The sequence below is a fragment of the Garra rufa genome, chromosome 7, assembly GCF_049309525.1.
Source record: "Garra rufa chromosome 7, GarRuf1.0, whole genome shotgun sequence".
In the NCBI taxonomy this organism is placed as follows: Eukaryota; Metazoa; Chordata; class Actinopteri; order Cypriniformes; family Cyprinidae; genus Garra; species Garra rufa.
Genome location: NC_133367.1, coordinates 26,045,086 through 26,060,560, shown reverse-complemented (window position 1 = coordinate 26,060,560; position 15,475 = coordinate 26,045,086). Strand labels below are relative to the sequence as shown.

The window sequence follows — 15,475 nt, the reverse complement described above, 5'->3', positions numbered from 1 at the left end:
AAATGCCAGGCGGTGCCCGTCCTCCCTGGCAGGGAAGCAGAGCATCAGCTGAGAAACTCACGGCTGAGCCAGCGTGAGAATATTGGACCGGCTTATCGGGTGACACGCCAGCGCCAAACGTGAAAATTAAAATAAAGGATTAGAGGAGGGGGGTTGGAAAGGTCTGGCCTCGATATTTATTTATTTCTCAATCACCATTTCGTGAAGGCTGTCACCTTATCATTAATTCCTCTTGACACTTTCGGTTCCAAGCGACACAACTGTAATTTCATGGGCTTGTGTAACCTGGGCAGGCATGCTGGGGGTGGGATGGTGGAGGTGGGGTGTCTTTAGATGTGTGCGCGTGTGAATGAAGGCCTTCCTCTGCCAAGATCAGAGCGAGTGGTCGTCACTTTCACTAACAAACACATGCTCGCGATGACAACATGAGTGTTTCAGTTGTTTCAAAGACTTTAAAGCCAACATGAAACCATTTTCTTGTAATCCGACACGAAACAGGATATTTAAAGAGAAAAACATGCAAGATGACTTTATGGACCGTATGTGTTCTTGTTGTGCCATCAGCCAATCAGCTTTTCCTGCGGACATAGAGTCATTAGTCACATGTCATTGATTACACTTTGATAAAATATCACAAAGACAAACATTTCTCTTTTTAGAATAATGTGCACTGATGAATCATACGCAATAAGACCAGGAACCGAATTAACAAAATAAATAGGGTCGTTTTTGATTTCATATCGACTTTAAGGATGACCAATGTAGTCTGGATGAGGTCTTGGGTTATTCATCTTGGGTAAGTGGATTAGTCTGAATATCAGATTGCGTTTGCATCACTGTGTAGTTTGAAATAAATGTTAGCGGCAGCTAAGCCTGATAAAAAATACTGTGGTGGTACCATGGTAATACTATATCAATGTACCTAAGCCAAACCACGGAAAGAAGTAGCACATTTACCGCAGAAAAGCTACACACACAGCTTTTCGGATGTCTTAGGTTTTCTTTGGATGGTAAACTCTGCAAAATAAAAAGTTATATTCACTCATTTCCATCAAAATGTTGCCAATTACAAATGTTGTTTTGATGCTCTTTAATGTTGATTGACAGATCACTGCTACCTCAGTTTAAGCAGCGCAAAGCACATCTTATCTTCCAACTTACTACTCGTTAATAGCGAGTAGTAAAATTACGCTGATTTTAATGCCACGTTAAAAAATGAAAAAATCTAAGATTATGAGTTTAAAGTCGTAATGTTTAGCGAATAAAGTTGAAATACTACGGGAATGAAGTCGAAATACTAAAAGAATAAAGTCGAAACACTACGAAAATAAATTCCAAATATTGCAGAATAAAGTCAAAATATTACGAGAATAAAGTCAAAATACTACGAGAATGAAGTCAAAATACTTCGAGAATCATGTTGAAATACTATGAGAATGAAGTCAAAATACTTTGAGAATCATGTTGAAATACTACAAGAATGAAGTCAAAATATTACAAGAATAAATTCAAAATATTTTGAGAATAAAGTTGAAATATTTTGAGAATTAATTCGAAATGCTACGAGAATAAAGTCTAAATACTATGAGAATGACGTTGAAATACTATGAGAATAATGTAAAAATACTACCAGAATAAAGTTGAAATACTACGAGAATGAAGTTAAAATATTCTGAGAATAAATTCTAAATATTTTGAGAATAAAGTTGAAATATTTTGAGAATTAATTCGAAATTCTAAGAGAATAAAGTCAAAATACTACGAGAATAAAGTTGTAATACATCGAGAATAATGTCAAAATACTATGAGAATGAAGTCGAAATACTACAAGAATAAATTTGAAATATTACGAAAATAAAGTTGAAATATTTTGAGAATTAATTCGAAATACTATGAGAATAAAGTTGAAATACTACGAGAATGAAGTTAAAATATTCTGAGAATAAATTCTAAATATTCTGAGAATAAATTCTAAATATTTTGAGAATAAAGTTTAAATATTTTGAGAATAAATTCGAAATACATCGAGAATAAAGTCAAAATACTAAGAGAATAAAGTTGGAATACATCGAGAATGTCAAAATACTATGAGAATAAATTTGAAATATTACGAAAATAAAGTTGAAATATTCCGAGAATAAATTCAAAATATTTTGAGAATAAAGTTGAAATACTATGAAAATAAGTTCCAAATATTGCAGAATAAATTCAAAATATTTTGAGAATAATGTCGAAATACTTTGAGAATGAAGTTGAAATACTATGAAAATAAAGTTGGAATACTTCGAGAATAATGTCAAAATACTATGAGAATGAAGTCGAAATACTACGAGAATTAAGTTGAAATACTACGAAAATAAAATGTAAATATTCCGAGAATAAATTCGAAATATTTTGACAATAATGTCAAAAGTCGAAATACTACGAAAATAAAGTCAAAATATTCTGTGAATAAATGAGAAAAATTGAGGATTAAGTCGAAATACTAGAATGAAGCTGAAATATTTTGAAAATAAAGTTGAAATGTTTTGAGAATAAATTCGACATACTAAGAGAATAAAGTCGAAATACTACAAAAATAAATTCCAAATATTGCAGAATAAATTCAAAATATTACAAGAATAAATTCAAAATATTTTGAGAATAAAGTTGAAATATTTTGAGAATTAATTAAAAATACTACAAGAATAAAATCGAAATACTATGAGAATAAAGTCGAAATACTATGAGAATGAAGTCGAAATACTACAAGAATAAAGTTGAAATATTCAGAGAAGAAATTCTAAATATTTTGAGAATAAAGTTGAAATATTTTGAGAATTAATTCGAAATACTATGAGAATAAAGTCGAAATACTACGAGAATAAAGTTGAAATATTCCGAGAATAAATTCAAAATATTTTGAGAATAACGTTGAAATACAACGAAAATAAAGTTGAAATATTCAGAGAAAAAAATTCAAAATATTTTGAGGATAAAGTTGAAATATTTTGAGAATGAAGTCGAATAAAGATGGAATACTTCGAGAATAATGTCAATATACTATGAGATTGAAGTTAAAATACTATGAGAATGAAGTCATAATGCTACAAGAATAAAGTTGGAATACTTTGAGAATAATGTCGAAATACTATGAGAATAAAGTCGAAATACTACGAGAATAAGGTTGAAATACTATGAAAATAAAGTTGAAATATTCAGAGAATAAATTCGAAATACTAAGAGAATTAAGTCGAAATACTACGAGAATGAAGCCGAAATATTTAGAAAATAAAGTTGAAATGTTTTGAGAATAAAGTCGAAATACTACGAAAATAAATTCCAAATATTTCAGAATAAATTCGAAATATTACAAGAATAAAGTAAAAATACCACGAGAATGAAGTCAAAATACTTTGAGAATCATGTTGAAATACTACAAGAATAAAGTCAAAATATTACGAGAATGAAGACGAAATATTCTGAGAATAAAGGCCTACACACACACACTTCGATTCGTTCAAATGGCTGATTCATTCAGAAATTAAGTAAATGGCTCTCTATGAATGGGCTATTGAATCATTGATTTGCACGATTCATTTAAAACGCTGATTCATTCAGAAACTAATCACAGCTGTGTTGCTCTGAGACGAACAACAGGTCTGCTGTGGCTTTATAGGTAATATTAAACACTGGTAAACCAGTGTGTTCATAATAAAGATAATACCTTATAATAATAGGGTAAGACACACCAGTTTGCACTTAAGTCACAGTTTGGTCAGTTATCCAGATGCACGGTCATACTGGAGATACTCTGATGTAAACAGCAGCATTGATTCCATGGTTAATGTACTACTAAATACGTTGTTCTGCTAATTTACGCTGTCTAAACCACGGAAAAAATGAGTGGAAGCTGCTAAATCATTTAAAGAAGAACTCAGGGAAATGCTGCAATATTTTAACACACTAAAGTTAATAGGTGGTAAAGATACGAACAAGCAGTATTGATTAAAGGGGTCATCAGATGCAAAACTTACTTTTACTTGTTGTTTGAACATTAATGTGTGTTGGCAGTTTGTGTACACAAGCACCCTACAATGATAAAAATCCACCCAGTGGTATTTTTTTTAATCTTTAAAAGTAATATCCCCTTTTTAAAATCAGCTCATTCTCAGCTTCTGTGGGTGTGACGGCACACCGACAGAGGCCACTCCCACGATTGTTGATTGACATGAGCGCCTTACCTTAGACCCGCCCTTACCGAGCTGAAACAGTCCGAATACGAACGCCATTGTGTCGACTCAAGTGCAGGGGAAGACAAGAATGTCTCCGATTGAGTGACTGAAGTGTTCTGTTGTTGGATGTAATAATGAACATAGCAGTAGTCATTTACTCCCAACATATGAGCCGCTAAAGATGCAGAGGATAATGTTACTTTCATTTTTAAAAAGGAAAGCACCGATCCCGATCTACATATGCGTCTATGTTCATGCGAATCGTTCCTGATGCAGTTTCACCCACAGCAGAAGTGAGTATAAGGCTTTTTTATGCATCTTTGCTAACGGCCTATCTTAATAATGTGCTTGTTGGCAAGTTTCTTGGCTAAACGCGGCTAAATGCCGTTAAATGTGGCTAAAGTAAACATTACGGCTCATAATCCCACATTAGAGAGGGGCGGGGCGAGCAGAGCTCATTTGCATTTAAAGGGCCCATGCAATGAAACGAGTACATTTTTTGCAGAGCTGATTTTGACAAGGTAAAAGGGTGTTTTATTACACTACTATTGAGAATTTTTAACCAAAATATATTATAGACTTTTCATTAAGACCCTAAAGAATCATATGAACTTGTGGAAAATGGGCATCCGATGACCCCTTTAAGATATTAACCTAATATTTCACGTATCTGACCGGAAATGAAAAGAACAAACACAAATGTTCTCAAGATTCTGGAAATCCTGGTTCAGTCTGGCAAACCACAAACAGTTTTTTGCACTTTTCTCTTTGATTTGTTATAACTTTTGGCAGTCTAAAGTACTCCAAATGTTTTTCCAGGTTCGACGGATTAGTACAGCCCCAAACATGACAATAATCAGGAAAATATGGCCGATTGATGACGTGTCGTGAACACACTCTATATCAAGCAGCAAAACGAGCTGTTTTGTACAGCTAAAAATAGCTGGAAGCGAATTACACACCGGAAGCCAGACCCATTAATTTTACAAATGGCTGTGCCCGCTCTTACAGGAGAAATAAGGTAGATAAAATCACATTTGGACTCTATTCGGGACAAAACGGCTCTTGTGGGATATTGACATCGCTTTTTGTGTGATATCGCTCATTGTTTGATATAAATATGAGAGAAAAACTCCTACAGGGGCATTTTTGACCCAAAATATGGAATTTTAGGGTTACATTACTGCATTTATGTTGTTTCCATGCATCATGTTTGTCGACAGTCAACTTTTTCAGAACGTATTCATTGAATAAACAGGTTAAATTGACACCTGGTTTTCTTTGGAAAACAAACCTTGAACTTGTCCAAAAAACAAAACAAAACATGGTGCTGCATTGGTTATGCGCTCAATGAAACCCTAAAGTACTTTTTGTAAGCATATAATGGTAATGCAGTCAGATCATGGCTTAAACTCTAAACCAGTCAGAATGTAAAGCGAGCAGCAATGAGTTGTGACAGCTTCACTGCAGCGCTCGCAACATGCCTGACTCTGAAAAACACCACAACCTTGACCTGCATCCCACAGGACTGATCAGAGTCCTGTAAGAAACATGTGGAAAGATAGAAAACCAGAATCGAAAAGAAAGAGAGGGAGACCAGGAGAAGGTGAGGAGGGGACACTGGACTCGCATACCTCCAGCACAGGAAGCTATTTATCATAACATGCTAGGGAGATATTGGCTCCATACTGAACCAATTAGGGCCGGGGCCTGTTTCATCATACTTCATAACCTGGGCTGTGGGGTTTTGGAGCGTGGTGCGGCACAGTAATTGAATTTTGATTAAACACACATGACGCGTGACCCTGAATAGCTATAGCGAGCGCCGGACCCGAGTTTGCGCGGGTTCTCCCAGCCAAGAAGTTGGCCAAAAAAACAGGATGTACTTTAGAAGAAATGGGGAAAGGTGGGGGGAGGAGTGTAAAATGTTTGTAAAATCAGGGACAGCTGGCGAACAAAGATTTCTCTATGCTGCCGTGGCGTCTCCATCAGCGTGGATGAGCTCTGCCCACGCCGCTGGGGTGTTTGACTCAGAGGTGAGACGGCGCAGTTCGCCAGTGCCATGAATCTTCCCCGTCGACGTGCTGCGTCCACAGCTTCATTGCAGTGGGGCTGTGCGGGTGACGCGAGACGATGACTGACTGCGTTTCTGCTGAGTCATAGACTGCATCGAGAGCCACGACACGGTACTCGATTCGCTTCTAGCAGGCTAACGCACACACATACAGTGAGGAGCCCAGCAGATTAGCTTACAAGACCACGCTTGGATTGAAGGTCACACAGTCTTTGTAAACCATGACGATTGGGAGTCTGACCTGTTAGTGTGTGTGACCTGCACTTGTTTTTGCACAATAGATGAAAACAAAGACTGTTTTGACACCATCATGCCGTCCAAATGAGGCAGATGTCTCTGTAACGCAAGAGGTTATGAGCGCGATTTGACACCGTTGAAGAAGAAACTAATTTTAACTGATTGCTTTTGCTCTCTGGAGATATTTCACCTCATGCTTTTCATTTTCTTCTTGGATTCCTGTTGCCACCTTTAAAAAAAAATACAATTAATTAAATGGGAAATGAAGTCAGAATTTTGAGAAAAGTTGAATTGAGAGTTGAATTATGAGAAATAATTTATAAATTACAAAAAGTATCAGTGAGTCAGAGAAATGTAGTTGCAATTTTGGGATATAAAGTCTCAACTGTGAGAAAAATTGTGAGAAAAGGCTGCAGTTTTAAGAAGTTATGAGAAATAATCTCACAGCTAAAAGAAATAATGTGATGAATTTGGATAAATAAAGTCACAAATGAGAGAAACAGTAGCAGTTACGAGAAATATAGTAGTTGTGATTTTGGGATATGAAGTCACAACTGTGCGAAAAAACCCACAATTGAGAAAAGTCCGCAATTTTGAGATAATGTTAAAAAAAGGGAAGACAGAATTATGAGAAATAATGTCACAGCTAAAAGAAATGATCTTAAATTCCACATAATATCACTATTATGAGAAAAGAGTTACAATTTCAAGGAATAAAGTAATGAGAAATATAGTAGTTTTAGTAGCAATTTTAGGATATAAAGTCACAACAGAGAGAAGAAGTCACAATTAAAAGAAAATGTTGTAAGTTTTTTTAGATAATGTTAAAATTAAGAAGTGAAGACAATTACGAGCTAAATTTACAATTATGAGAAATAATGTCACGGTTAAAAGAAATAATGTGGAATTTAAGATAATGCCACTATTATGAGAAAAGAGTTACAATTTGGAAAAATAAAGTCACAAATTAGAGAAATATTTGTGAAAAATAAAGTAGAAATTACAGGGAAAAGTAGCAATTATGAAAACGTCAAAAATGTCAGTGCGGATACGTTAAAACTACGATAAATAAAGTAGAAATTGCAAAACAGTAGCCGTAACGAGAAATATAGTAGTTGCAATTTTAGGATATAAAGTCACATTTGTGACAAAAAAAAAAAAAAATCACAATTGAAAGAAAGGGCTGCAATTTTTTAAAGATGATATTAAAATTGACAGAATTGTGAGAAATAAATTCACAATTATGAGAAATAATGTCACAGCTAAAAGAAATATTGTAGAATTTAAGATAATGTCACTGTTGTGAGAAAATAGTTACGATTTAAAGAAATAAAGTTGCAAATGAGAGAAATAATTGTGAATTTGTGAAAAATAAAGTATAAATTACAGGGAAAAGTAACAATTATGAAAAATAGTTGAAATTGTGAGCAAAAAACGTCAGTGCAGATACGTTAAAATTACAATAAATGAAGTAGAAATTGCAAAACAGTAGCCGTAATGAGAAATATAGTTGCAGTTTTAGAGACAAAAATTGAAAGAACAGTCTGCATTTTTTAAAGATGATATTAAAATTAAGCAGTGAAGACAGAATTGTGAGATATAAATTCACAATATGATAAATAATGTCACAGCTAAAATATATAATGTGAAATTGAAATTACGATAAATTAAGTAGAAATTGCAAAAGAGTAGCATTAACAAGAAATATAGTAGTTGCAATTTTGGGATAAGTAGTCACAACTGTAAGAAAAGGCTTTTCTTTTGAGTATTACAATTAAGCAGTGAAATTCACAATGTCACAGCTAAAAGAAATAATGTGGAATTAAAGATAACGTCACTAAAATAGTTACAATTTAGAGAAATAAAGTCAGAAATGAGAGAAACAGTTGTGAATTTGTAAAAAAATAAAGTAGAAAATACCAAGAAAAGGAGCAATTATAAAAAAAATAGTTGAAATTGTGAGGGGGAAAAAAGTCAGTGAAATTACGATAAATAAAGAAGATTTTGGGAAATGAAGTCACAACTGTGAGAAAAAAGTCACAATTGAGAAAGTTTGAGATAATGTTAAAAAAAGGGAAGACAGAATTATGAGAAATAATTGTAAATTTCTGAAAAATAAAGTAGAAATTACAGGGAAAAGTAACAATTATAAAAAGAAGTTGAAATTGTGAGGGGGAAAAGTCAGTGCTGAGAAGTTGCAATTACATAAGTTGCAAAACAGTAGCAGTAATGAGAAATACAGTAGCTGCAATTTTGAGATATGAAGTCACAACTGTGAGAAAAAAGTCAATTTAAATGTTAAAATTAAGAAGTGACGACAAAATTATGAAATAGAAATTCACAATTATGAGAAATATTGTGGAATTTAAGATGTCACTATGGTGAAAAAAGAGTTAGATTTGGAGAAATTAAGTCAGAAATGAGAGAAATAATTGTGAATTTGTAAAAAAATAAAGTAGAAATTACAAGGAAAAGTAGCATTTATGAAAAATTGAAATTTAAGGGAAAACTCAGTGTGGAGAATTTGAAATTACAATAAATAAAGTAGAATTTGCAAAACACTAGCAGTAATGAGAAACATAGTTGTTTCTTTTTTTGGATATAAAGTCACAACTGTGAGACAAAAGTCACATTTGAGAGAAAAGGCTACAATTTAGAGATAATGCTAAAATTACGAAAAGAAAACTAAATTCAAAATTATGAGAAATAATGTCACAGCTAACAGAAATATTGTGGGATTTAAGATAATGTCACTATTGTGAGAAAAGAGTTACAATTTGGAGAAATAAAATCAGAAATAAGAAATAATTGTGAATTTGTGAAAAAATAAGCGTAGAAATGATAAACAGTTGAAATTGTGGAAACTGGGAAGAAAGTTCATGCAAAGTTTAAATTACGATAAATATAGTAGAAATTGTGAGACAGTAGGAGTTGTGATTTAGTCAAAACTGAAAAAAATCTTTGTTAAAATTAAGTTTTAAAGTTGTAAATTTTGTTACTAATGACAAATAATTGTGAAATATAAAATAGAAAGTAATGGGAAAAGGAGCAATTATGAAAAATTAAGATAAAGTAGAAATGGCAAAAATAGAAGACGTTTTAGTAAGTATTTTTTATTTTTGTTATTTCCTGTATTTCGAGATATAAAGCATATTGTGAGAAAAAAGTAGCATTTTTTTCACTCTGAGGCAGAAACAGGCCTCCATTTATTTTAGTAGACGCACATGCAAAGCTTTGATCAGAAAGCGTTTAACAGGGAGGCCAGAAAACGGCGGTAAAACACAGCTCCGTTACAGAAGGAATTTGTTCATCATTTTCTTTACAGGCTGTGGAGAGTGACAAGGACAGCTTGCTTGGCACGGTGTCAACCAGAAATGCTTGTCAATATCACGAGTGTATGAGCGCTCCATTCACGATTGCATCTGCACTTCAGTGCACCACACGTTTAGAGTCGAGAGAGAGAGAGACAGAGAGAGAGAGAAGTGGTGACTGCAGGGCAGGGGTTTCTTGGTGATCACATTTCAAGACTGTTGCATTCTGGGAAGGGAGCAGAGATGCTGCACTCACCATGGGATTTTGCAGCTGTGGACCTGTCCACATGCTATCATGTCAAACACATACAACATTACAGCTAGTGGCCCCAAAACGTATTTGGATACTTAAATCACACTTAAAAATGTCTGAATGATACTTTTTGGGGTCGTCGGATTACCTCAGAAACGTCCAACACAGACTTTATAGGCCCCATGATCTCAGCTATTTCCTGTTTGCACTGTTTAGTGTCGTCTTCAGAGTCTCTTTGTATCAAACCCTTCAGGTAGACAGAAGGCAATGATTCAAAGTTCATCTTATTTTTGTTCACTACTTGGCAATAGTGAGCTTGTTGGATTTTGGACCCCTCCTTTGGGATTTTTCCTGTTTTTGGACGGGTAAAAGGAAGTCGAGTTTATATCTCTTATTCTGAGAAAAAGTCAGAATTGCAAGTTTGTTTTACGTAATTCTGCGGAAAAAAAAAGATCAGATTTGCAAGATATAAACTTGCAATTGCGAGAAAAGGTCAGAATTGAAAAAAGTTTTTATATTGTAATTTTTGACTTTATTTTCCACAATTGTGACCTTATAACTGCAAGTTTATATCCCACAATTCTAAAAAAAAGTTTGTTTTATGCAATTCTGAGGAAAAAGTCAGAATTACACGACTTATTTCTCGAAATTGTGAGTTTATATCTTGCAATTCTGACTTTATAACTTGTAATTGCGAGTTTATATCCCACAATACTGATAAAAAGTCAGAACTGCAAGTTTGTTCTATGCAATTCTAATGAAAAAGTCAGAATTGTGTGAAAAAGGAAGAATTGCAAGTTTTTATTTTGTAATTCTGATTTTTTTTTCTCGCAATTGTGAACTTATATCTTGCATTTCTGACTTTCTAACTTGTAATTGCAAGTTTATATCCCACAATTCTGAGAAAAAGTCAGAATTGCTCGTTTGTTTTATGCAATTCTGAGGAAGTCAGTTGCAAGGAAAAAAGTCAGAATGGAAATAAAGTCAGAATTACAAGATCAAGCCTTGCGATTCTGACTTTATTTCTCGCAATTGTGAGTTTAGATCCCACAATTCTGACTTAATAACTTACAACTGTGAGTTTATATCTTGCAATTCTGACTTTATAACTTACAATTGTGAGTTTATATCCCACAATTCTGACTTAATAACTTACAATTGTGAGTTTATATCTCGCAATTGCAAGAAAATGTCAGAATTGGGGGTTTTTATCTTGTAATTCTGTTTCTTGCAAAATGTGAGAGTTTATATCTCACAAGTCTGAGAAAAAGTCAGAATTGCTCAAAAAAAGTCAAAATTGCGGAAAAGATGTCATAATTGTGAGTTTTTATCTTGTAATTCTGACTTTATTTCTTGCAATTGTGAGTTTATGTCTTGCAGTTCTGACTTTGAAACTCGGAATTGCGAAAAAATCAGACTTGCAAGTTTGTTTAATGCAATTCTGAGAACATCGGTTCTCAGGCCCCATGATCTCAGCTTTTTCCTTTTTGTGCTGTTTAGAGTCATCTTGTCTTCAGAGTCTCTTTGTGTCAAACCCTTCAGGTGGACAGAAGGCAATGACTCAAAGTTCAGCTCATTTTTGATCTCCTCTTTCCCTACATAATGCACAACGTGGCAATAGTGAACGAGTAAAGGACTAAGTGATTTTAGACCCATTTCCCCACCTGATGCAGCTGCATAAGGAATCAATGTGGTCTGCAATGCAGGATTATTTCACCCCTCCTTTGGGAGTTTGTTGTTTTTGGACGGGTAAAAGAAAGGGAGCACCCCACGCCTCCTCCGGGCTGTTTCCTCCTCTTAATTTTTCTCCATCTCAAAGGGGCCGAGAGCGGGAGAGGGAGAAATGGAGGTTGCACCTATAAAACACCAGGGCCGGATGAGGAATGGCCTCCTCCGCACTGAGGGAGGGTGCAGTCCCAGAGCTGCTGCTCTCTCTTGTGGGAAGTGCACTATAAATCTCTGGTCTCTTATCCGGCTGGTCTATTGATAAGCCCTGCACTGCTGAGGAACAAGAAAAGAGCTTGAGAGAGGAGGAGAAAAGAGGTACAAGAAAGAGACGGAGGGGGTTAGGAAAACATTTTGCAGATGAATCACTTTTTGCTTTTATATTAAAAGATCAAAGTTATCTTGTTCTCCCTTTTCAGGGAGACATTTAACAACTCTGACAGCTGTATTACATGATATACTTAATCTAAACTCATTGTTTTTATTGCTTATACGTATGGCTAAGGGTTTTCGAATCCCTAATCCTAAGGCCTAACTCACAGTTAGTGCTACGATACTTCAAATCGAACCATGCGGTTGCTTTTCAAAGCGACTGAACGTCGCTGAATCCTCGCTGTCCAAACTATTGTTTCATGGAGATTTATAGAGATGCCTAAAGCAGGCTCTGGAGAGCTCGGGCAGAGTCCCAAAGCAGCACTGGTCACCCGTCATCGCAGACGCTGGGGAATGTGCTAAATCTGTTTTTACATATCCAAGCAGAGTCGTACGTGTTGTAGCAAGGACACTGCAGTTCATAAGGAAGCATACTCACACGCACGCGCACACACATTGGCGTAGCCGGGGCCTGCTCCGCAATCACTTCAGCGTGATGAAGAGCCTCTACAGGAGTCTGTATTAATGGCGATGTGACGGACTGTGGCAGGGCAGACAAGCAGACGCACTCAAGTGAAATTGAAGGAGCACTTGACATTGGTCTGACACAGACCGTTTGAAGATCAGAGGGGATAACGATGGGCCAATTTTACAAGACACCTGAAGGGTGTAACAACCCAGTATTATATGATACCTAAGAATTAGAGATTATTTTGACCGATACCTGATATTATTTTTATGTTATGGCCAGTACAAATAGGTATGGAAGCCTGTTTCTGGCACTCAATAAAAAATAAAAAAAGGTAGTTGCAACTCGCAGTTCTGACTTTTTCCTCAGAACTGCATGATTTAAACTTGCAATTGTGAGTTATAAAGAAATAAATAAATAACTCACAATTCTGACTTTTGTTCTTACAATGGCAATTCTTAATTTATTTCACAGTTCTAAATTTACTTCTCGCTATTGTGAGTTTCTATCTTGCAATTCTGACTTTATAACTTGTAATTGTGAGTTTTTATCTTACAATTCTGAGAAAAAAAGTTGTTTTACGCAAAAAATGTGAATTACGTGTTTTTAACTTGTAATTCTTTATTTCTTGCAACTATGAGTTTTTATCTTGAAATTTTGAATTTATAACTTGTAATTGCACGTTTATCTCTCACAATTCTGGGAATTTGAAAGTTTGTTTTACGTCATTCTGAGAAAAAATTCAGAATTGCCAGATATATGCAATTGCAAAAAAATAATAAAAATTTTGCATTTACTGTCAAATATTTGTGTATTTCTCACAATTGTGAGTTTATACCTTGCAATTCTGACTTTATAACACATAATTGTTTATTTCACAATTCTGAGATAAAAAATCTGAATTGCGAGTTTTTGTCTTATAATTCTGACTTAATGTCTCGCAATTTCAAGTTTTATTTCACAATTCTCAATTCATTTTTCGCAATTGCGAGTTTTTTTTCAATTCCTTTTCTCAGAATTGATATGAACTCGCAATTGTGAGAAAAAAGTCAGAATTGCAAGTATTTATCTTGCAATTCTGACTTTAACTCGTAATTGTTAGTTTATATCAATTCTGAGAAAAAGACAGTTTTGCCAGATATAAACTCGAAATTGCAAGAAAAAAAGTCATAATTGAGAAATTTATCTTGTAATTCTGAATTTATTTCTAGCAATTGTGAGTTTCTATCTTGCAATTCTGACTTTATAACTTGTAATTGCAAGTTTATCTCTCACAATTCTGGGAATTTGAAAGTTTGTTTTACGTCATTCTGAGAAAAAATTCAGAATTGCCAGATATATGCAATTGCAACAAAAAAAAGAAAAGAAAAAAAAAGTCAAAATTGCTAGCTTTTAATTCTTGTAATTCTTTTTCTCTGAATTTTGCATTTACTGTCAAATATTTCTGTATTTCTTACAATTGTGAGTTTATACCTTGCAATTCTGACTTTATAACTCATAATCAAGTTTAAATTTCACAATTCTAAGGAAAAAAATTTGAATTGCCAGTTTTTGTCTTGTAATTCTGACTTTATTTCTCACAATTGCAAGTTTTATTTCGCAATTCTTAATTTCTCGCAATTGCAAGTTTTTTTCAATTCTTTTTTTCCTCAGAATTGATCAAAACTTGCAATTGTGAGAAAAAAAGTCAGAATTGCGACTTTATTTCTCACAATTGCAAGTTTTTATCTTGCAATTTTGACTTTATAACTTGTAATTGTGAGTTTATCTCTCACAATTCTGAGAAAAAAAGTTTTGCGAGTTTTTATCTTGTAATTCTGAATTTATAATTCGTAATTGCAAGTTTATCTCTCACAATTCTGAGGAAAAAAATCAGAATTGCAAGCTTTTATCTTGTAATTCAGACTATTTCTCACAATTGCGAGTTTATACCTTCCAATTCTGACTTTATAACTCATAATTAAGTTTATATTTCACAATTCTGAGAAAAAATCAATTGAGTTTTTGTCTTGTAACTCTGACTTTATTTCTGGCAATTTCAAGTTTTATTTCACAATTCTCAATTCATTTTTTGCAATTGTGAGTTTTTTTTCAATTTTTACTTTGTTTTACGCAATTCTGAGAAAAAATCAGAATTGCGAGTTTTTGTCTTGTAATTCTGACTTTATTTCTTGCAACTGTGAGTTTTTATCTCACAACTCAGAATTGTGAGATAAACTTGCAGTTGTAAAAAATGTCAGAATTGCAAGCTTTTATCTTATAATTCTGACTGTTTCTCACAATCGCAAGATTTTATCTCGCAATTTTGCATTTACTGTCAAATGTTTGAGTGTATTTCTCACAATTGCAAGTTTTTGTCCTGTAATGCTGACTTTATTTCTTGCAATTGCAAGTTCTATTTTGCAATTCTCAATTCATTTCTTGCAATTGCGAGATTTTTTCAATTCTTACCTTTTTCTCAGAATTGATAAATAATCACAATTGCGAGTTTATATCTTGAAATTCTGACTTTATTTCTCAAAATTGAGTTATCATCTTGCAATTCTGAGTTTACTCATAATTGTGAGTTTATATCACAATTCTGAGAAAAAAAGTCTAAATTGCAAGTTTGTTTTATGAAATTGCGAGATGTAAAATAACAATTGTGAGATAAAAAGTCTTTGTAAGATAGAAACCATTTTTTTTTTTCAGTAGTGGAAAGGGGCTTCCATAAATATGATTAAAGCTATTCCAGCATCTATGGCAATATTTATGGCGAGAATCAGTTAATCTACACACAAGTCTGTTATACACACAAGTCGGGGGAGAATTTAGAATTTT

At 33.8% G+C, this 15,475-nt stretch overlaps 1 protein-coding gene across 1 annotated transcript in view; it reads right to left on the bottom strand.

The window, feature by feature from the left end:
* Nucleotides 1-15,475, bottom strand: part of nfia (nuclear factor I/A) — a 208,443-nt gene that overhangs the window by 146,527 nt on the left and 46,441 nt on the right. The gene's annotated exons all lie outside the window — the stretch shown is intronic.